This window comes from Bos javanicus, chromosome 4, assembly GCF_032452875.1.
Source record: "Bos javanicus breed banteng chromosome 4, ARS-OSU_banteng_1.0, whole genome shotgun sequence".
Taxonomy (NCBI): Eukaryota; Metazoa; Chordata; class Mammalia; order Artiodactyla; family Bovidae; genus Bos; species Bos javanicus.
Genome location: NC_083871.1, coordinates 14874026 through 14897414, shown reverse-complemented (window position 1 = coordinate 14897414; position 23389 = coordinate 14874026). Strand labels below are relative to the sequence as shown.

The 23389-nt window shown below is 39.8% G+C and overlaps 1 long non-coding RNA gene across 1 annotated transcript in view; it reads left to right on the top strand.

Moving 5' to 3' along the window:
* Positions 1–23389, top strand: part of LOC133245858 (uncharacterized) — a 170218-nt gene that overhangs the window by 68606 nt on the left and 78223 nt on the right. The window lies entirely within an intron of this gene.

Genomic DNA, 23389 nt, shown 5'->3' with positions numbered 1-23389 from the left:
GCTTGCAGGTGCCAGCCTTCTTGCTGAGTTCTCATGTGGCCTTTCCTCTGTGTGTGAGGAGAGAAGAGAGTTCTCTGGTATCTCTTAAAATAACGCTAGTTCTTATAAGGATGCCAGATTTACTGGACTAAGACCCCACCCTATGGCTTTATTTAAACTTAATAGCTTCCTTATGAATGCCAAAGAATTGATGCTTTCAAACTCTGGTGCTAGAGAAGACTCCTGCAAGTCCCTTAGACAGCAAAGAGAGCAAACCAGTCAATCTTAAGGGAAATCAACCTTGAATATTCATTTGAAGGACTGATGCTGAAATTGAAGTTCCAATACTTTGGCCACCTGGTGCGAAGAACTGACTCACTGGAAAAGACCCTAATGCTGGGAAAGATTGAAGGCAGGAGGAGAAGGGGATGACAGAGGATGAGATGGTTGGATGGCATCACTGACTCGATGGACATGAGTTTGAGCAAGCTCTGGGAGTTGGTGATGGACAGGGAAGCCTGGCATGCTGCAGTCCGTGGGGTCACAAAGAGTTGGACATGACTGAGTGACTGAACTGAACTGATGCAGTGAACAGCCGACTGAATGGAAAAGTCCCTCATGCTGGGAAAGATTGAGGGCAGAAGGAGGAGAGGGCATCAGAAGATGAGATGGCTGAATGGCATTACCTGTGCAGTGGACATGAACTTGGGCAAACTTCAGAAAATGATGAGGGACAGGGAGGCCTGGCATGCTGCAGTCCATGGGGCTGCAAATGGGCAACTGAACAACAACCTCCTTATGAAAAAGTGAAAGTGTTAGTCACTCAGTCGTGTCCGACTCTTTGTGAACCCCATGAACTGTAGCCCTCCAGTCTTCTCTGTCCATGGAACTCTCCAGGCAAGAATACGGGAGCAGGATGTCATTTCCTTCTCCAGAGGATCTTCCCCACCCAGGGATCAAACCCAGATCTCCTGCATTGCTGGCAGAGTCTTTCTTCTGAGCCACCAGGGAAGCCCTAATAGCTCCTCACAGGCCATATCTTCAAATATAGACACGTTGGTAGTTACAGCTTCAACTTACATATTTCAAGGGAATACAATTCAGTTTATAGCAGTGCTCACAAATAGTACAGTTGTTATTTATTCCTATTGCTTCATTTTTATTGTATATCCATTCATACAAAGCTTTATTTCATTAGGGATACGAGACCGTGTTAATGTTTTCAAAGTGAAACTCAACTTAGATTCCATGAGGGAATCTCCAGAGCAAAAGCTGTTTAGGAACTGATCAGAGTTACTGGTAGAGTGAGATATTAATCTGATCTATGAGGCATGCAGTGGTGGTGGTATGTGTGCCTGTGTGTGATGCTGTCTATAGAGCACAACATACATTCTTGAAAACAGTTCACAGAACTGAGATTTTAGGACATCTTGTGTGATTAATGCTGCAAAACTGTTTCTTTCCTTTCGCTGTTTTTTCTAAAGTTAAAATTGAGCCAGGTCTGTGAGTTCCCATGTTGACTGAATTGGAAATCTAGAATTGATGCTCAAATGCTCAACTAAATGCCTTTTGTTTTTCATTTTGTACACTGTCATCTTTCTGCCTTATCCTAGTCAAAGTATCTCAGAGGAGGTAGGACTCCATGTCTTTAAGAATCAAGCGTATATTCTAAAGTTCAATGCCTGAATTATTTATTTGGATTTTGGCATTTCGGGGTCATTTTACTGACCACCAAAGATTGAGAACACAGAGCAAATGTTATCAAGATGACAAGTGTTGGCTTCTTAGTCAAAGCAATTTTGAAAGGAAGTTCTAATCTTAAAAAGAGCTCTTTCCAAAGCTTAGAAGTGACAGGCTGCCTGGGGTAGGTGGTAGTTTGCTTTGCTGGTCAAAGTCACCTGCATTTCCATGCAGAACAATTTTGAAAGAGTTTTTTTTCCCTCTTCTTTTGGCAGGACATTTGTCATCATAATAAAGATCTGGTATATACCAGACCTATTTAAACAAATAATCTGAAAGCAACAGGAGGAAATCTGTAATAATTTACAATCAGCCCTTAATTTAGAGCTGTTTAGATTTTTCACAGTATGCCTGAAGTGAACAAAATTTGTACCAAGTTCAAGACTTCTGCAACCAAACCTGTTCTCCTGAAGGCGACAGCTTCCTCCTGACACTGAACCTACGGCCTGGGGTTTCATGCCATGTCCTTAGAGCAGTATATTCATGTTAGGTCTGCAGCTTTCTAGAGGGCTTTATGGGGGAAGGACCACTCTGGGAAAAGGACTGTTCTCCCCAGAGCTAACATTTCTGTTACATCAGCTTCAAGACAAGTGAATCTAGATCTATGCTTGGGGGATGGAAAAAAGAAGAGTAGAAAATCTGATCCTTAATCCACATAGCATGTAAATGAGGTAAGATGACATGACCATTGTACCCCCTCAAGATCCTATAATGAAGTACTGTACAATGTGGATGCAGAACTCAGTTCAGGAGCTTTATTTCCCAGAAAAGGGAAAGACTGCTGTGGCCTGACACAGAAAAGGTGAGACTTCAGCTAAGTCTTTTCATTGTTTCATAAATAGTTACTGAATATTTTCTACATGCCACTCACTGAGCTGAGGGGAGGTTGGTGATAAAGAATAAATGGTGCCTTGTACAGAAGTGTTATGTTCAAAGCGGGAGAGAAGCATAAAATATCTGAAAAAGAATTTCAGGTTGTAAAAGGGACAATGAGAAAAATAAACAAGGTATTTACAAGGAATACCTTATCCACAAGGAATAAAAAAGTAAGTTTTAAACACTGTGGTCAGGGAGGGTTTCTCTCAGGAGATGACACTTTAGCTGCTATTGGATGATAGAAAATATGCAGCCATAAGAACATCCAGCGGGGACGCACCCCTGGATCGGGAACCACCGATGTGAAGGGTGAAGGTGGTGAAGTGGGGCTTGACCAAGCCTGGCTGAGAGCGGCGGGAGCAGACCCAGAGTTACTGAGGCTGGGCGTGGGGAGAGGTGGTGATTTTAAAAAGGAAATTGATTAACTTAGAAATGCACTTCATCCTTCCACCTTGGCCCTTTTCTGATATATCTTTCCTGCAGAGGTATCCTAAGTAACATGCTCAGAGCTCCTTGAAGCAAAGCTCATACAGTGAAACCAAAAGCTGATCATGCCCATCAGCCGATCATTCACAGAGCACCTTCAGATCTTGGAGTTAAGGTCTCTATTTCTTTGTCCTTTTAAAGGGCTTTCATCTTTTCCATCTCTATGAGAAGAGGGGACAATTTACTGTTATATTTGCTTAACATTAAAATGTGAACTGTGCCTTCCTTGAGACAGTTAGGGGTGTGTGTGTGTGTGTGTGTGTGTGCATGCACGTGCTTGTGTGTAATGGCCTTGCATCTCTGAAGCCTGACTTGGGGTGGGCCCCAGCTTCCTTTCCTTGCCTCCTGCCATTCACTCATGTGTCAGCTGAGATCTGCCAGAACCCCTCTCTAATGGTTCCCAGGGCTGTGCTTAGGGCCTTGGAGCTGGGGAGCCTTTTCCATGGGGGCTCATCGCTAGAAGTCCTTTCTCTTATAGCTCTGAGAAAATATGGCTTTAGTGTTTCTGGTTCCCATTCTTTGGAAACCATTGTGAAGGGCTTTCATCATAGTACTCAGTACTGGCCCACCCAACTTGGCATTGCATTCTCCCTAAATCGAGTGTATGTGTGGTGGTGTATTATTTCAAATAGGTCATTAACCAAAAGACTCTGTAGTTCCCCTTATAGTGCTATCTTGGGCAGAATATCACCTTGGTCTGTGTTTATTTGTAAACAGCCTCAGGCCCTGAAGTAAAAGAAAGCTTTGTACCCATTAGATGTGCAGGATTAGACCCACATATCCTCCTAATTTACCCTGGAAAGAGATCTTGGTACATTTTTCTGTACAGACCACAATCTCTGTTCTTGAACAAATTGCTTCTAAGACTGTCTTCCTACAGATCAGTGTGTATTTCTGAAAAGATTCCATCATTGTTTTCCTAATGAAAGAGAAGCAAAAAAAAAAAAAAAGCCAAATCTTTATAAATGGTAACTCCTTGATGATAAAATCTTTAGGAAAAAATCCCTAAAGATGAGGACAGGTGAATTAGTTGGTCTCTAATTCATTCAAGGCAGTGCAGGGAGGACGGGAGATATGCTAATGTTATTAAGATACTAGATAGAGATGCAAACTTTCTCATTAATATTCAAAGGGATAAATATAAGTGCCAAATTCCAATTGTGGGTAACCTAAAATTATAACAAAATGGTACATAGCCAGTATTTTCTGAGAGGGGATATTTCTTATCTCTATGGTTAGAAACAAAATAAAAATTTTTAATGAAAATAAAAGAGATCATATTAGGACTGTATTGTTAAGGATGCAGTAAATCTGCAAATATTTACTTCTCCCAGTGCCTTTATAAATTCTGAATTTGAGACTCACAATATTAAATTTGACTCTACACACATCCTTCCTATGAAAAGCTTAACATATTTTGGGGGTACTACCCATTGTGGTATTATCCTGGTGGCTCAAATGGTAAAGAATCTGCCTGCAATGCAGGAGATCCAAGTTTGATCTCTGGGTCAGGAAGATTCCCTCCCGGTCAGGAGAAGGGAATGGCTACCTACTCCAGTATTCTTGCCTGGAGAATCCCATGGACGGAGGAGCTTGGTGGGCTTCAGTAGGACATGACTAAGTGATTTTCACTGTTTTCCACCCATATTGGGAGTGAAAAATAAAGAGGGAATTCTGTTTAACTTTTCAGGTGAGATTCAGTGGGGTGTTTATAACTCACCTCCGCAATCATCTGGGTTAGGAACAGAATTGGACATAGGAATGTCCAGTCCAGGGTATTAGTCATTGGTCAGAGAAGAGCTGAGCAGTATATCAGTGCAGCAGGTTCCATGAGGAAGATGGGCTGGAAAAGTGACCAGCCTGTGAGTGACTGTGCTGCCCCACTCAGATCCGTGTCGTCGATTACGGCTTCCTGCTGGGCACCTGAGGCTGAGGCCGCTGCGTCCAATTGCACCCAGCATTAATGGCGCGTACATGCTGTACTCATCACTGGGAGATTACCGGATTACCTGGGATTAAAAAAAGGGAAGGTTGTCAGATCAGCTGACACCAAGTCCAATTTAGGTTTTAAAACTATAACAACTTCTTGGCTTTAAACAAGCAACTTTTCTTTTTCAAGGCTAAAAAGCCACCTTGCAAGGGCTTCTCGGAATTGGAAGGCAATGAATTTACAAGTGTTCCTGAGTCCATAATGGGTAGCTATCCAAATTTCAGTTTCCCTGTCTAAAAATCAGGATAATAACATCTACCTCTCAAGGCTGGTGAAGGATTAAATCAGACAAACTAAGAAAAACTCACAGTACTGCCTAGAATATAGTGAATCCTCAATAAAAATGAACAGTGATCATATACCAGTAATCTTTGGTGCTTTTATTACATTATTTCCTGTTTCTGAAAATATAAGCCTTTTCTAAGAATTATAACTTGGTCTCATTTGTTTCAGACTTGCTATAAACAGATAAATGTATTCATCATCCATCCATCCACTCACCCATGCACAGAGCAAATATTTTTTGAGTCCCTGTTATGTTTACTCATGTCAGGCAAAGAAGAGAGACAAGGTCCCTGCTGCCATTGAATGTAAACTCTTGAGGAAGAGATAGACTGAACAACCGCCGAAGATTATACCATGTAAAATACCAGGTAGTAATAAATAATAGGAGGAAAAGGGTGAGAGGATGGAGAATGATGAGCAGAGGTGGGAGCTGTCTTGATACAAGAATCAATGAAGGCCTCTGGAGGTGACACTCAAGTGAAGGCAGGAATAAACGGAGAGAACAAGGCATTTGATGATCTGGGAAAACACTATTCACGACCAAAGATATGGAAGAGCAAAGGGGTAGGAGGGAGACTGGCATTTGCAAGGCAAAACAGGACAGCCTCGGGGTCTTAGTTCACTTCTGCTATAGCAGGCTCCAGTCTGGTCTCCCTGATTTGGCTCCTACTACAGCCAACTTCCCACTCAGCCACCAGAGTGCTTTTTTAAGGAATCATGTTATTTCCCAGATCACAACTTCACAGTTTTGTCTTCTGAGTGGTTTCCCATCTCACTCAGAAACAAATCCAAACTCCTCATGTGGCTTTCAAGGGTCTTGTCGCTGCCCATCTTCTCTAGCACCGTGCTCCTCCAGCTTCCTCCTCTCCAGGAGGGAGGGAGGTCAGCATGGTAAGACCCAGCTTCAGTTCAGTTCAGTTCAGTTCAGTCGCTCAGTCGTGTGTCCGACTCTTTGTGACCCCATGGACCGCAGCACGCCAGGCCTCCCTGTCCATCACCAAATCTCGGAGTCCACCCAAACTCGTGTCCATCGAGTTGGTGATGCCATCCAACCATCCTCTGTCGTCCCCTTCTCCTCCTGCCCTCAATCTTTCCCAGCATCAGGGTCTTTTCAAATGAGTCAGCTCTTCGCATCAGGGGAGAAAGACACGGCTTAGGAGCCATTGTAGTCAAGGTGAGAACTGAAGGCCAGAGTGGCAGTGCTTGGTGTTAGATTGCAGATATATTTGAGAGGAACACTGATGGGACTTGCTGAAGGATTGTCTGTGGATTCTGGCTTTGGATCTTCTTGGTTTCTCCAAGTTGTCAAGTGTTGTTAATGGCTGCTCCTAGCTTGGACTTCCTGTCCCTGGAGGCCTTATTCCTCCTTTCCCTGGAGGCATTATTCCTCTGTAGCAAACAAACTAAAAGGCAACACATGGAAAACTTGATTTTTTAAATGGTCAAATTTTCCCCCAAGGAAATTTCGTCTCTGCTTGACCCCAGAATTGAAGCCATTCTCCAGAATTACAGGGAAATCTTAGCAAAGTGGGTGGGCATTCTATGGGAGGTTAATTCAGGACCCTTAAGAAGGGATGTAAAGGGAAAAGAGATGAAAATCAAGTCATACTTTCAGCATTATTTATGTATGGCTGTTCTGATACAATTTTCACTGAAACAGATATTGACAGAATTGGCTAAAATACTGTTTTGAATATTTGTGAGTCTCTATTATTTTTACTATGAAACTTATTTTATAAGGTTGAAAATATTAAATGTATGAGAATGTATTTTGCAAAAAATAATATGGTAGGCTTGGCATGGCAGTGGCCTTCAGGGCCATGTGTACTCTGGCTCCTATTACCTCTTTCAACTCTATTCCAATTATAGTCTTCTCACTGCCATTTCTAAAAGATACCTCCTTAAGAATTTTGCACTGACTATTATTTTTGCCTGAACATCAGTTCTCCCAGGTGCCAAAATGCTAACTCACTCACATGGTTCCAGTCTTGCTCAAATGTCATCCCCTCAATGAGCTGAACCTTGACCATTCTACTTAAATTGCACTCAGCTCACCAACCCTAACCCATTCCCTTGCTCCTAATTCCCCTCTTATCCAGTTCTATGCATTCTACAGCACGTATTCTAACCTACTATTTAATTTATTTTTGCATTTTGTTCATTGTTTGTCTAGGATGAACTTCCAAGAGGGCAAAGATTTTTAACCTATTTTGCTCAATGAATAAATCAAGTACTTAAAATAGGGCCAGGTACATACGAGGATTTCAGTGAATGTTTGTTGAGTAGATGAATGAATGACTGAATTTTTAATTTTGTGTTAACATGGTGAGGTAGAGAGTGGAATGGAAGAAATCGCAGGATGAGGACCTAAGCTATATAAGCCTACCACAAATTCAGATATAACTTCCCACAAGTAACACTCCTAATATCCAAAAAAAAAAAAAAAAAAAAAGCCTTATGAGGAGGATACATGACTGGACAGAGCTACCCAGCCCATCCTCAGCCTCCTGGCCTTAAATCCCTAGGGGCTAAGGGTCACCCTCAAGGTCTCCTCCAGCTGCTGCTGCTAAGTCGCTTCAGTCATGTCTGACTCTGTGCTACCCCAGAGATGGCAGCCCACCAGGCTCCCCTGTCCTTGGGATTCTCCAAGCAAGTGTACTACATGAGTAAATAATTCATCCCGCGGAGAAATTTCTAAAATAAGGACTTCAAAAGAAGTTGGCACCCTTACTGTATCTGATCCCTCCCCTTTTGTGCCAGGGCCAGAGTTTTCAGGAGATGGGGCTGGAAAAATAGTGGGGCTAAAGAGTTGACTCTCTGGAAAAGACTCTGATGCTGGGAGGGATTGGGGCAGGAGGAGAAGGGGACGACAGAGGATGAGATGGCTGGATGGCATCACTGACTCGATGGACGTGAGTTTGAATGAACTCTGGGAGTTGGTGATGGACAGGGAGGCCTGGTGTGCTGCAGTTCATGGGGTCGCAAAAGAGTCAGACAGGACTGAGCGACTGAACTGAACTGAACTGAACTGAATAAAAGCCAAGTCACAGGGCAGCACTGTTTCGTGACCCAATAGCAGAATGTGATGGCTGTTGGGGGAAGGACATTTCCCTATACACCCACTTCAGTTTGGAAACTATCGGCATGTCGAGGGAAAATGGCCCATTAGGACAGGGGTAGAGAAGTTGCTCCAAGAATTTCATGCATGTCTACTGATAGCTGGGTCTTAACTGCAGGAGGTTTGTACAAACTGCACAATGATTTCCCCTGGGACCGCATACCAGAGACCACAGTGTGGGGTCAGGAGGATTGCTAGGAGTGGAGGGGTTTAGAAAAAAGTGTTCTCCAGCCACATAACTAGGGTGGGCGAAGGCTTAATAACTGGTAGATAATTTCTGTTGATGGGGTTTCAGTATACCAAGACTGGAGTGCTTGAGGAAATTCCCATTTGGTATGCTTATTGCTCATGGTCACCATCAGATTAGCAATTTCAAGTCAAGGAAGGTCTTTCTAGGCTATACACCACACAGCCCTGGTTTGGTATTAATATGCAGTCGTGGAGGAAAAGAGGTATTTCACTGAGGGGTATGCTTAATATTTCTGGTCATTCTGCTAGAAAATAATCCAAAATCCCCATGGATTTGGGAGTTTGGGGATGGAGTCAAGGACAGGACCCAGAATCTTGTGAGTCCTAGAAGGTTTCCTGATCAGTGTCCTAAGCTCTCAGTTCCGGGTGGTGTGGTGAAGACTTTCCTACTGGATTGTGGAAATCACACTTGCAAAATGAAGTTAGCAGCATAGAGTGAAGAAATAAGAACTAGGAAGCCCATTTCTCTGCCATACACATACAAACCCACAGCACAAGAAATTGCTAAGTTTCCTTGGAGGCATCATGGTCCCGAAGTTGTACAACTTCATGAAGGATGATGTCAGGAAAGAAAGATGTAATAGTGCAGAAGGATCCTGTTCAAAGTCACAGGAAGCAAGTTCTTTACATTTAGGAAGTACTGGCCATTTGATGGATATAAACTTTTTGAGATTCCACAGTTTCCTATTTCTTCCTGTCCCTGGGTGCCCTAAGTTGTTTTGGAACAACACATATAAATGAGCACATGAGGAAAAATACACATTTCCTTTTTGTTTCCTCTCCAGGCAGCAGCAAGCATGCCTGACTTGCTGCCAGGTGGCACTGAGGGAAAGAGACACGCCCTGAGTGGGGTTCCCTTTTAGTTTGAAACCATAAGTTAGATCTGTGGCAGTAGTTCCCAAGTTTGGCAAACCTTCTGGATTACTTTAGGGAGAGCTTTGAAAATTATAGTCACTGTGTTCTACCCTAGACTTGCCTGGAGGGAGAGGAACAGGCATCTGTGTTCTCATTAGCTTCTCAAGGGACTCTTGGGAATCCAAGGGCCCAGTGTCTAGAGGTACCATGGAAGGGAAAGCTTGTTTAAGGAATCTCCCTGAGATGCTAGAGATGGCTCTGTGGGATGTGGTGTGTGTGTTTGGAGAAATGAGATGGAGAGTGATCAAAATAGGAGAGAGACAGAGAGAAGCAGAGAGAAGGAGGGGGAGACTGGGGGCCAGAGATGACAGAGGGAAAGAGATAGGGAAACAGGCAGGAGAGAGGGAGAGGAAGGGAGACGCGGCGAGTCTGACAGAGAGACAGGGACAGAAGGAGAGTGGGTGGAGGAGGGGATCTGAGACCCAGACCCAGGCAGGCACCCAGGACAGACCTGTGGTCACAGACCCTGACACAGAGCAAAAGTAGGTAGCTGTGTCCTGAGAGGAATAAAAGGAGGACTAAACGTCACAGTACTTCTTAGAGAACAGTCACCATTTCAGAAATCCTTTGATTCTGGACCTTATTCTAGAAAGAAGGAAGGATAGCACACTTACTGAATGCCTACTATGCATTTGACCCTGTGCTAAATATATGAGTTCATTCATTTATTCATTCACAACCACGAAGGGCATCCCACATGCCAAGCACTGTGTAAGCTATTGGGATTACAAAGACAGATAAGACTACCCAGAGAAATATGTGCTATAACTGAGGGGAGCATACTTTGGGAGACTTTGGGAAGGGCTTTTGGGAAGGGTGAGGGGATGAGTTAGGGAAGGTTTTCAAGATGAGGTGGTACTTAAAAATGATATGTTAGGTAATTCTAGTACTAACTGCTCTAAATAGTTCAGTAAGGTTGGAACAGAGAGAGTTAAGGGAGAGAAAGGGAGAGATAGGGATGGGGGATGATAGAGCCAGAGACTGGAGAGGCAGGTGTACTGGGGCCAGGTGGTGAGGTGCTTGACTTTACCCTGAGTGCAGTGGTTGGTAATGAAGGAGTTAAAGCAGGCAACAGCAAGATCGCATTTGTGGCTGAGAAGGAGCAAGCTGGTGGAAGCACAGAGAAGGCATTAGGGAGCAGGTGAGACTGGAGCCGGGAGCCTGATGGCCTGAGAGGAGCAATGTGGGGAGGAAGGGGTTGACAGGACTGGAGAGAGAGGAGCGAGTCAAGGGCAGTGCCCACGGTTCTTTTTTAGCATATGATTGGATCACGGTGCCACTTACCACTCACTATTTGCTTTAATATAACTCTTCGGTTTGCCTTCGCAATTATCCTATGTCAGTTTTAATATATCAAGGAAGAAAAGCCCTGGAAAAAACAACCAGAAAGTGGAAGAAAGCTCAAGGTTCCCAACTCGTAAGCTGGGAGCTAGGATCCAATTTCAGGCTGGCCTGAGTTCTGACACGATTCTTCCAATGACCCAGGCAGATGAAAAACTTAATAAGGCTTAAAAAAGGGAGAATATAGCTTTGAGTAGGCTGCATTCACAATAGAGACAACATGAGCTAAGATCTGAAGAGCAGAATCCCAGTACCTGAAATTTATTCTTGACTGCAGTTCGCATGGTGAGATATGACCTCCTTTTTGACAAGGTTGTCAATGGTCTCTTGCTTATGCTGTGCAGCCTCTTTATATCTCACTGACGGCAAATAGAATTGAATCAAGATTTTAGAGAGGAAAAAAAAAATGCTGTTAAAAATGTCCTTACAAAAAAGTGACATGACACATCTTAACCTTTGTCTCAGAGAGTTGCTTAAACCACCTCCGAAAGTAAGTTGTTTAAAAACTTTAAAAACTTGTTATCTTGCTAGAGGAGTTTAGTAAAAATTAAAATTTTTTTGATGGAATATAGATCTTTCCCCAGAATCTTGTATGGTAGTAATGTGACATGACGCTTTAAAGAGAGTACGTTGTGTACCTAAGCTCTCTAAGACAAAGTGTTATCATAAGGAAGTCCTCTGACCAGGCCACTGACAGAAATGCCACCGTCAAACCTACCTGGGCAATATATGGGTCATCCCTGAAGTCATCAAGTACATCTCAATCTGACTTTGAACTTCTGCTCTTTCTTTTGCTGAAACTGAATATAGCCTGCATGTCTAATATCTTTGAAATTACCTTTTCCTCTCAGTTTGGATGGAAACAGTTTCCTCATTAGTGAGATAGCAAAGTACTTATAGAAATCGGGCTTCCCTAATGGCTCAGTGGGTAAAGAATTTGCCTACAATGCTGGAGACACAGGAGACGCAGGTTTGATCCCTGGGTCAGGGAGATCCCTTGGAGAAGGAAATGGTAACCCACTCTAGTATTCTTGCCTGGGAAATCCCACGGACAGAGGAGCCTTGCAGGTTAGTTTATAGGGTTGCGAAAAGTTGGACATGACTGAACAACTGAAAGCATACACACACACATTTATAGGAACAGAAAATATATGGGCTATTTGTAACATTTCTGTAATCTACTTTTTCATGCTTTGAGTTGGCTGCATATTAAAGATAGGTTTGATTTAGATTTGCCTCCTATATTTTTCCCTCAATGCTTATCTTTATCCAACCTGTCTCCCTAAATACACTTTTCTGCTCTCACAGAGACAAACACATCCCAGTCAGGAGTTACCTTTGTTGGTCTCAACAGTCTGTTGCTTTGTCAGTCCCTCGCTTGGGCGTCTACCTGCTGGGGCTTGCGCCAGGGCTCCCAACACCTTGGCTTCCCCATCTGTTGGATCGTCTCCACTCACCTTGAGAGATCACTGTGAGGCATACAGCTCATAAATGTCACCATAAACCGTTCTGCAAAAATATGTCTCAACATCTGTGATGCCACATTCAGAAGAGCTTGACTGTGTGTCTCTGGTCAAAAGAAAAATGAGGTGGCCATTTGATGCTGGACAGCAAAGTGAGGGGCTGACAGCGTTCACGTTTCTGATGGGCCTGGGCTGCATTTTCTTCAGCTGTCTTTGCTAGCAGTGACATGCTCTAGTATTCTCTCCCATTTATAACAGCCAGCAGGCTTACAGGTCAATTCCTTTTCTTTTTCTTCAGTTACTTAGAAGGGCCTTCTTTCTCCAGTTTTTAAGAGCAGGGATTTCAGACAGTAACCCCACCCTTCCACAGCAGGTCACGTAAATGCCTAGGCGCCACCCTCCCCAGATGGGCAGTAGGCCCATTTATGCAAGAGAACAATGAGGAGATGGTTCCTTGGCATCTGCTTCTTTGGCAATGGAGGAGAAGGAGGTGGCTGAAGCCAGACATGTTGGCTCCATGCACATGCCCAAGCCTTTTATAAAGTCTCACCCTATTGAGCAACAAGAAGGCGACTGTCTCCATGTTAACACCACCAATGACAATGCTAAAACTGAGTTGGCTAGGTTTTTTCATTGAAATCCTGGCTTAAAGGGTGTGTCCACGTGTCTGCAAAACATAAATGGCAAGAACCAAAAGAGAAGAGAAGCAAAGTGAAATGACTCCTTTCTTGGCAGGGGAAAAAAAAAATAGATTCCAGTTGAGATTAAAGGCGATTACCACTACAGCTGGACAAAGACCTAGTTTAAAGACAATAACCAATCATTTAAATATAGAGGTCTTTAGGTCTCTGAAAGTCAGTCACCTAACTGAACTAGCTAGGTAATGTTAATTTACCATTCAGCCCAAATGCGCTTTCTGCCATCATTTTCAAATGCTTCTGCTGAGTTCGAACCTTGCCACACCTACTACTGCAGGTACTCATCTGCCTCCTTGCCTTTGTGCCTTCTGTTCTCTGTCTGAAATACCGTTTTAGTCTTTTTACACTTGATGGGGGTGGTTTAGTCGCTAAGTCAGGCCCGACTCTTGTGATCCCATGGTCTGTAGCTCACCAAGCTCCTCTGTCCATGGGATTCTCCAGGAGATCTTCCCAACCCAGGGATCAAACCCCCGTCTCCTGCATTGCAGGCAGATTCTTTACCAACTGAGCCACCAGGGAAGCCCCACTTCCCTGCATTACACTTGGGGCATGAATATTCACTTTCTAAATTCCATCTCAAAGATCTCTACCTTTTATGTGCCCCTCCCCCCAGACAGAACTGGTTGCTCCTGAGAGGCTCTGTTCAAATTATACCACAGGATTATTATTATTATTATTATTTAATTTGAAGGCTGTTTCTTGTTCATTCTGTATTCTTGGCACTTTGTACAATCCTACATACTGGGCACAATGAACTTTGTCTGTTCTAAAGATAGGGAGGAAGCCTTTTAAGTTATCCAGACTTTAGCTAATAATTTGTTAAGATGGGATCTGATTTCTGACACATGCTCTCAATTTTTGACTTCATACAGTTTTTCCTATTTTCATACAATCTGAGGCTGAATGTGGAGAATATATATTGCGTTAAAAAAAGTTGTATCTGAGTCAGTAAAATCTTCCTTTAGAGTAGACGCTAGGACTTTGGCATGTTGCCATGTAGGTGAAGGGAGAGAGGTTCAAACATGGCTAAGAAAGCCAGTGTAGGTTGAAAAAAAGGAGGAATGATATAAAGAAAGCAAATTTTATCTTTAGTACAAAATGATGTTTCTTAAAATTGGGTGTGTCAATAAAAGCTACCTTCAGGCAGATTTTACTTACATAACCTGCATATATTAGAATCTAGAGTTTTGACTGACCTTAGCTTCAAAGGCAGGAATTTTATTTGAATAAATTCTTTCATCCTTTTATTAGATCAATCATCAGTTTTCTTAAGACTACAGGCACATTTATCTCCCTGCGTTCTTTCACCTACAGTAGAAGAAAGCCAGAGATCTGACTTCATTTAGTTCCTCTCAGCCCTTTACATTGACAAATTTCCTTAAAATTAGATGAAGTGAATCCACTTAATTTTTAAGAAGAATTTAAAATGTAAATTAGAAAACCACAATTATCTGTGACACTGATACCTGAAGATAACTATTGCTAACATATTTATTGGCTCATTCATTCAACAACTATTTCTTTTGCATATATATTTATTTCCAGAGATATTTGTTGCATCTATATGCCCACATCCACATTTTTTTATTTTACAGAAATGGGATCCTAATATCTTTACTGTACTATTAATATTTAATGTACTGTTTGCATACTTCTCTCCTAAGCATTGTTTTATGGTTTACCATGATTCATTTAACCAGTTTATTATTATTACATACTTCGACTAGTTCTAAAGTTTTGATATTTTAAACAGAGCTGTAAAGAATATCCTATAGATATTACTTTGATTTCTTGTCCAATTGTTTCCTTAGGACAATTTTTAATAAAAAATTCTGGGGAAAAAGTGTTGCAATTTTTAAAGATTTTGGTGTATTAGGCTAGTTTTTGCTCAGAAACATGGTATTATTTTTTATTGAATTATAACTGACATACAATATTATATTAGTTTCAGGTGTACAGCAGTGATTCTATGTTTTTATGTATTATGGAATGATCTACATGGTAAGTCTAGTTACCATCTGTCACCATACTAAGTTATAATACTACTGATTGTACTGTCTATACTGTACATGACATCCCTGTGACTTATTTACTTTACAGCTAGACGTCTGTACCTCTTAATCCTCTTCACTGCTTTGATCAATCCCCCATCCACCTCCTCTATGGCAACCACAAGTTTGTCCTTTGTGGCTATGAATCTGTTTTGTTTCATTTACCTTTTAGATTCCACATGTAAGTTAAGTCGTATAGTATTTGTTTTTTTCCTCTAACTTACTTCACTAAGCATAATACCCTCTAGGTCCACTCCCGTTGAATCAAATGGCCAGATTTTTCATGGCTGAGTAACATATATATACATATGTAATATCTTCCTTACCCATTCATCTTTCAGTGGGTACTTAGGTTGCTTCCATGTCTTGGCTACTGTAAACAGTGCTTCAGTAAACATAGCAGTACCTATACCTTTTTGAATTAGTATTTTAGTTTTCTTTAGATAAATACCCAGAAGTGGAATGCCGGATTGTATGGTAGTTCTGTTTTTTAAGTTTTGAGAAACCTCTGTAGTGTTTTCCACTGTGGCTATACTAATTTACATTACCACCAACAGTATACGAGGGTTCCCTTTTTCCCACATCCTTGCCAAGTTTTTTTTTTTTTTTTTGTCTTTCTGATAATAGCCATTCTAATAGGTGTAAGGTGGTGGTTTTGATTTACATCATGGTTTTGATTTACATTTCTCTGATTATTAGCAATGTTGAACACCTTTTTATTTTATTTTATTTTTAAACTTTACAATATTGTAAAATATGAACACCTTTTCATGTGTTTGTTGGCCATCTGTATGTCTTCTTTAAAAAAATGTCTGTTCAGACTTCTGCCAATTTTATAATTCGGAGGTTTTTTTAAAAAATATTGTTGTATAAATTCTTCATATATTTTGGATATCCACCCCTTGTTGGGTACATGCTGCTGCTGCTGCTGCTAAGTCAGTTCAGTCGTGTCCGACTCTGTGTGACCCCATAGATGGCAGCCCAGCAGGCTCCCCGTCCCTGGGATTCTCCAGGCAAGAACACTGGAGTGGGTTGCCATTTCCTTCTCCAAAGTTTGCAAATATTTTTTCCCATTCAGTAGGCTGCCTTTTTGTTTTGTTCTCTGTGCAAAAGCTTTCTAATTTGATGTAGTCCCATTTGTTTATTTTTGCTTTTGTTGCCCTTGCCTGGGAGACATATCCAAAAAATACTACTAAGATCAATCAATTGATAGATCATCCAGACAGAAGCAAAAAGGAAACACTGGCCTTAAATGACACATTATACAAATGAATTTAATAGGTACATACAGAATATTTCATTGAATTACAACAGAACACATTCTTTTCAAGTGCATGTGAAACATTTTCTAGGATAGATCACATGTTAGGCCACAGAATAAGTCTCAATAAATTTAAGAAGACTGAAATAACATCAAATATCTTTTTTGACTGCAATGGTATGGGAATTAGAAATCAATTATAGGAACAAACTTGGAACATACACAAATATGTGGAGACTAATGCTGGAAAAGATTGAAGGCAAGAGGAGAAGGGGATGACAGAGGATGAGATGGTTGGATGGCATCACCAACTCAATGAACATGAGTTTGAATTAACTCTGGGAGTTGTCGATGGACAGGGAGTCGTGGCGTGCTGTAGTCCATGGGGTCGCAAAGAGTCGGACGTGCCTCTGTGACTGAACTGAACTGAAACGACAAGTAACTAAACAATCAATGTGTAAATGAAAAGATCAAAAAGGAAATTAAAAAAAAAAACTCTTGTATCACTTGTTTGAGTGCCTGTTTTTCCCATACCTTTACCATCATGCAGTATCATCGTTGTTTAAGACTTTTACTAATCTGATATGTTAAAAATGATACATTGTTTTAGTTTTTATTAACTCCTTAGTTGTGTTGATCACATCTTTGTTGTACACTTGTGTTTCTTCCTTCACAAATTGCCTATGTATTTTTTGCCTTCTCTTTAAGATTAAAGTTATTGCTTTTTCTTATTGATTTGTAAAAGTTCATTATACATTAACCATAACCTCACTATCTAGTAAAGTTATTCCTAAAATATTAACCTTTTCTTTTGTTTATTGTCTTGTAGTCTTTTATTACTCATTAAAGAACTTCAAGAAAAAAAAGAGTATTCATAATCTTGCTCTTAACGTGAATTTTTTTTTTCTGAAGGTCTCTGAATTGTTATTCTTCTCAAAATGTGTAACTTCAGAGCCAGAAAAGTGATTGGTCAAACTGAAGATCTAAGCACTATGCTCAGACTTCTTTTCTAACTAAACTGTTTCTTTTCATTTCTGTACCCTACTTTTGGCACCTATGAAGATAATTTTATAAAAGATAAATGTTTTTATATGCCAAGGGAATATTCTTATAGCTGCACAGTTTGTTGGATTTTTAAGAAATGAGTCCAGGTGATACATAATTGACATGGTTGGAAAGGATTTTCTTTGCAACTCTGGATAAGGAATGAGCACTGAAGGAAAGCTATAAACCTAGTAGAGAGATGGACACTTCCTGCAGTTAAGAAAAGAGATGATTCTGGGACAAAAACTTCTCTTCAGACCTTGAAATATGAATGGATTTTTCCTTTTCCTTTTTTTTTTTGTTTTCAGTCAGGTTATCATAGATTTTCCTATATTATTTTTTATCCAAATGAAATATTTCCTTCTCATCTCAATTTCTTTGTTCTTATTATGAATTTGTTTAAAGTAATGTCTTCTCTTCCATCCCATTTCTTTGTTTCCTGAACTTGGATGGCTCTCAGTCCATAAGGATTTTTCAAATATTAAGTGTTATTTCAACGAGGATAGAATTATTAAGTATGTATTGTATGTCTTGACATTTTAAAAAGTTAAACTTTCTCATTATTCACATTATGTGTGAACTTTGGAAGGCTCAGTCTATCTTAGCACCATTTGAGGTCCTAAAGGAAATTACCAAGAAAAGGAAGCATTGTTTCTTCAACCTAGTAAAAATTGATATTCTGTGCACAGAATTTTGGAAGTAGAATTTCCAGAAAAAAATCTGTGTAAAAAGAGGTAGCTACTGCAATGGACAATGAGAGAATATGCATGGAGCAGCTAGAAGGGAAGAATATTTAGCCAGTAGTATTTGTGCATTAGATATTTTTAATGGACTCTACTTTTTGTTATTCACAATATATACAAAACTTCAAAAAGAGTATAGTTAGTGTATTATAAAAAAGTCATAATTTTTCCTCTTGATAAGATTTCTTTTTTCAAAAATTAATTTATTTTAATTGGTGGCTAATGTAATTGGTGGCTAACTTTACAATATTGTAGTGGTTTTTGCCATACATTGACATGAATCAGCGATGGCTGTACATGTGTACATCCCCATCCTGAAGCCCCCCCCACCTCCCTCCCCATCCCATCCCTCTAGGTCATCCCAGTGCACCAGCCCTGAGCACCCTGTTTCATGCATCAAACCTGGGCTGGCGATCTGTTTCACATATGGTAACACACATGTTTCAATGCTATTCTTTCAAATCATCCCACCCTCGCCTTCTCCCACAGAGTCCAAAAGACTGTTCTTTACATCTGTGTCTCTTTTGCTGTCTCACACATAGAGTCATTGTTACCATCTTACTAAATTTCATATATATGCATTAGTATACTGTATTCATGTTTTTCTTTCTGACTTACTTCACTCTGCATAATAATCTCATTAGAACTGATTCAAATGCATTCTTTTTAATGGCCGGGTAATATTCCATTGTGTATATGTACCACAGCTTCCTTATCCATGTCCATCCTTGTCCATCTGCCAATGGACATCTAGGTTGCTTCCATGTCCTGGTTATTGTAAACAGTGCTGTGATGAGCATTGGGGTACATGTGACATGTGTCTCTTTCAATTCTGGTTTCCTTGGTGTGTATGCCCAGCAGTGGGATTGCTGAATCATATGGCAGTTCTATTTCCAGTTTTTTAAGGAATCTCCACACTGTTCTCCATAGTGGCTGTAATAGTTTACATTCCCACCAACAGTGTAAGAGGGTTCTGTTTTCTCCACACCCTCTCCAGCATTTATTGTTTGTATACTTTTTGATCGCAGCCATTCTGACTGGCATGAGATGGTACCTCACTGTGGTTTTGATTTGCATTTCTCTGATAATGAGTGATGTTGAGCATCTTTTCATGTGTTTGTTAGCCATCTGTATGTCTTCTTTGGAGAAATGTCTGTTTAGTTCTTTGGCCCATTTTTTGATTGGGTCATTTATTTTTCTGGAATTGAGCTGCAGGAGCTGCTTGTATACTTTTGAGATTAATTCTTTGTCAGTTGCTTCGTTTGCGATTATTTTCTCTCAGTCTGAAGGCTGTCTTTTCACCTTGCTTATAGTTTACTTCATTGTGCAAAAGCTTTTAAGTTTAATTAGGTCCCATTTGTTTATTTTTGCTTTATTTCCATTACTCTGGGAGGAGGGTCATAGAGGATCCTGCTGTGATTTATGTCAGAAAGTTTTTTTTTTTTTTTAATTTTTATATATTTATTTTTAGAAAGTGTTTTGCCTAAGTTTTCCTCTAGGAGTTTTATAGTTTCTGGTCTTATGTTTAGATCTTCAATCCATTTTGAGTTTATTTTTGTGTATGGTGTTAGAAAGTATTCTAGTTTCATTCTTTTACAAGTGGTTGACCAGTTTTCCCAGCATCACTTATTAAAGAGATTGTCTTTTCTCCATTGTATATTCTTGCCTCCTTTGTCAAAGATAAAGTGTCCATATGTGAGTGGATTTGTCTCTGGGCTTTCTATTTTGTTCCACTGACCTGTATTTCTTTCTTTGTGCCAGTATCATACTGTCTTGATGACTGTAGCTTTATAGCATAGTCTGAAGTCAGGCAGGTTGATTCCTCCAGTTCCATTCTTCTTTCTCAAGATTGCTTTGGCTATTTGAGGTTTTTTGTATTTCCATACAAATTGTGAAAGTATTTGTTCTAGTTCTGTGAAAAATACCATTGGTAGCCTGATAGGGATTGCACTGAATCTATAAATTGCTTTGGGTAGTATACTAATTTTCACTATACTGATTCTTCCAAACATGGTATATTTCTCCATCTATTTGTGTCATCTTTGATTTCTTTCATCAGTGTTTTATAGGTTTCTATATATAGGTCTTTTGTTTCTTTAGGTTAAAATTATTCCTAAGTGTTTTATTCTTTTCATTGCAATGGTGAATGGAATTATTTCCTTAATTTATCTTTCTGTTTTCTCATTTTTAGTGTATAGGAATGCAAGGGATTTCTGTGTGTTAATTTTATATCTTGCAACTTTACTACTTTCACTGATTAGCTCTAGTACTTTTCTGGTGGTGTCTTTAGGGTTTTCTATGTAGAGGATCATATCATCTGCAAACAGTAGGAGTTTTACTTCTTCTTTTCCAATCTGGATTCCTTTTATTTCTTTTTCTTCTCTGATTGCTGTGGCTAAAACTTCCAAAACTATGTTGAATAGTAGTGGTGAGAGTGGGCACACTTGTCTTGTTCCTGACTTCAGGGGAAATGCTTTCAATTTATCACCATTGAGGATAATGTTTGCTGTGGGTTTATCATATATGGCTTTTATTGTGTTGAGGTATGTTCCTTCTATTCCTGCTTTCTGGAGGGTTTTTTTTTTTTTTAATCATAAATAGATGTTGAATTTTGTCAGAGGCTTTCTCTGTGTCTATTGAGATAATCATATGGTTTTTATCTTTCAATTTGTTAATGTGGTGTATCACATTGATTGATTCATGAATATTGAAGAATACTTGCATCCCTGGGATAAAGCCCACTTGATCATGGTGTATGATCTTTTTAATATGTTGTTGGATTCTGTTTGCCAGAATTTTGTTAAGGATTTTTGCATCTATATTCATCAGTGATATTGGCCTGTAGTTTTCTTTTTTTGTGGCATTTTTGTCTGGTTTTGGTATTATGGTGATGGTGGCCTCATAGAATGAGTTTGGCAGTTTACCTTCCTCTGCAATTTTCTAAAAGAGTTTGAGTAGGATAGGTGTTAGATCTTCTCTAAATTTTTGGTAGAATTCAGCTGTGAAGCATCTGGTCCTGGGCTTTTGTTTGCTGGAAGATTTCTGATTACAGTTTTGATTTCTGGGCTTGTGATGGGTCTGTTAAAATTTTCTATTTCTTCCTGGTTCAGTTTTGGAAAGTTATACTTTTCTAAGAATGTGTCCATTTCTTCCAAGTTGTCCATTTTATTGGCATATAGTTGCTGATAGTAGTCTTTTATGATCCTTTGTATTTCTGTGTTGTCTGTTGTGATTTCACCATTTGCATTTCTAATTTTGTTGATTTGATTCTTCTCCCTTTTTTTCTTGATGGATCTGGCTAATGGTTTGTCTATTTTATTTATCTTCTCAAAGAACCAGCTTTTAGCATTGTTGATTTTTGTTATGGTCTCTTTTGTTTCTTTTTCATTTATTTCTGCCCTAATTTTTATGATTTCTTTCCTTGTACTAACCCTGGGGTTCTTCATTTCTTCTTTTTCTAGTTGCTTTAGGCATAGAGTTAGGTTATTTATTTGATTTTTCTCTTGTTTCTTGAGGTATACTTGCATTGCTATGAACCTTCCCCTTAGCACTGCTTTTACTGAATCCCATAGGTTTTGGGTTGTTGTGTTTTCATTTTCATTCGTTTCTCTGCATATTTTGATTTCTTTTTTTATTTCTTCTGTTATTTGTTAGTTATTCAGAAGCATGTTGTTTAGCCTCCATATGTTTGTATTTTTAACAGTTTTTTTTTTTTTTCCCTGTAGTTGACATCTAATCTTACTGCACTGTGATCAGAAAAGATGCTTGGAATGATTTCTTTTTTTTTTTTTTTAATTTACCAAGGTATATTTATGGCCCAGGATGTGATTTATCCTGGAGAAGGTTCTGTGTACACTTGAGAAAAAGGTGAAATTCATTGTTTTGGGGTGATATGTCTTATAGATATCAATTAGGTCTAACTGGTCCATTGTATCATTTAAAGTTTGTGTTTCTTTGCTAATTTTCTGTTTAGTTGATCTATCCATAGGTGTGAGTGGGGTATTAAAGTCTCCCACTATTATTGTGTTACTGTTAATTTCCCCTTTCATACTTGTTAGCATTTGCCTTCTATATTGTGGTGCTCCTATGTTGGGTGCATAAATATTTATCATCGTATCTTCTTCTTGGATTGATCCTTTGATCATTATGTAGTGTCCTTCTTTGTCTCTTTTCACAGCCTTTATTTCAAAGTCTATGTCTTCTGATATGAGTATTGCTACTCCTGCTTTCTTTTGGTCTCCATTTGCATGAAATATCTTTTCCCAGCCCTTCACTTTCAGTCTGTATGTGTCCCTTGTTTTGAGGTGGGTCTCTTGTAGACAGCATATATAGGGGTCTTGTTTTTGTATCCATTCAGCCAGTCTTTGTCTTTTGGTTGGGGCATTCAACTCATTTACATTTAAGGTAATTATTGATAAATATGATCCTGTTGCCATTTACTTTGTTGTTTTGGGTTCGAGTTTATACACCTTTTCTGTGTTTCCTGTCTAGAGAAGATCCTTTAGCAATTGTTGAAGAGCTGGTTTGGTGGTGCTGAATTCTCTCAGCTTTTGCTTGTCTGTAAAGCTTTTGATTTCTCCTTCATATTTGAATGAGATCCTTGCTGGGTACAGTAATCTGGGTTGTAGGTTTTTCTCTTTCATCACTTTTTTCACTTTCATCATAAGTATGTCCTGCCATTCCCTTCTGACCTGAAGAGTTTCTATCGAAAGATGAGCTGTTATCCTTATGAGAATCCCCTTGTGTGTTATTTGTTGTCTTTCCCTTGCTGCTTTTAATATCAGTTCTTTGTGTTTGATCTTCATTATTTGATTAATATGTGTCTTGAGGTGTTTTGCCTTGGGTTTATCTTGTTTGGGACTCTCTGGGTTTCTTGGACTTGGGTGGCTATTTCCTTCCCCATTTTAGGGAAGTTTTCAACTATTATCTCCTCAAGTATTTTCTCATGGCCTTTCTTTTTGTCTTCTTCTTCTGGGACTCCTATGATTCAAATGTTGGGGCATTTGATGTTGTCCCAGAGGCCTCTGAGGTTGTCTTCATTTCTTTTAATTCTTTTTTCTTTTTCCTCTCTGCTTCATTTATTTCCACCATTCTATCTTCCACCTCACTTATCCTATCTTCTGCCTCAGTTATTCTACTGTTGGTTCCCT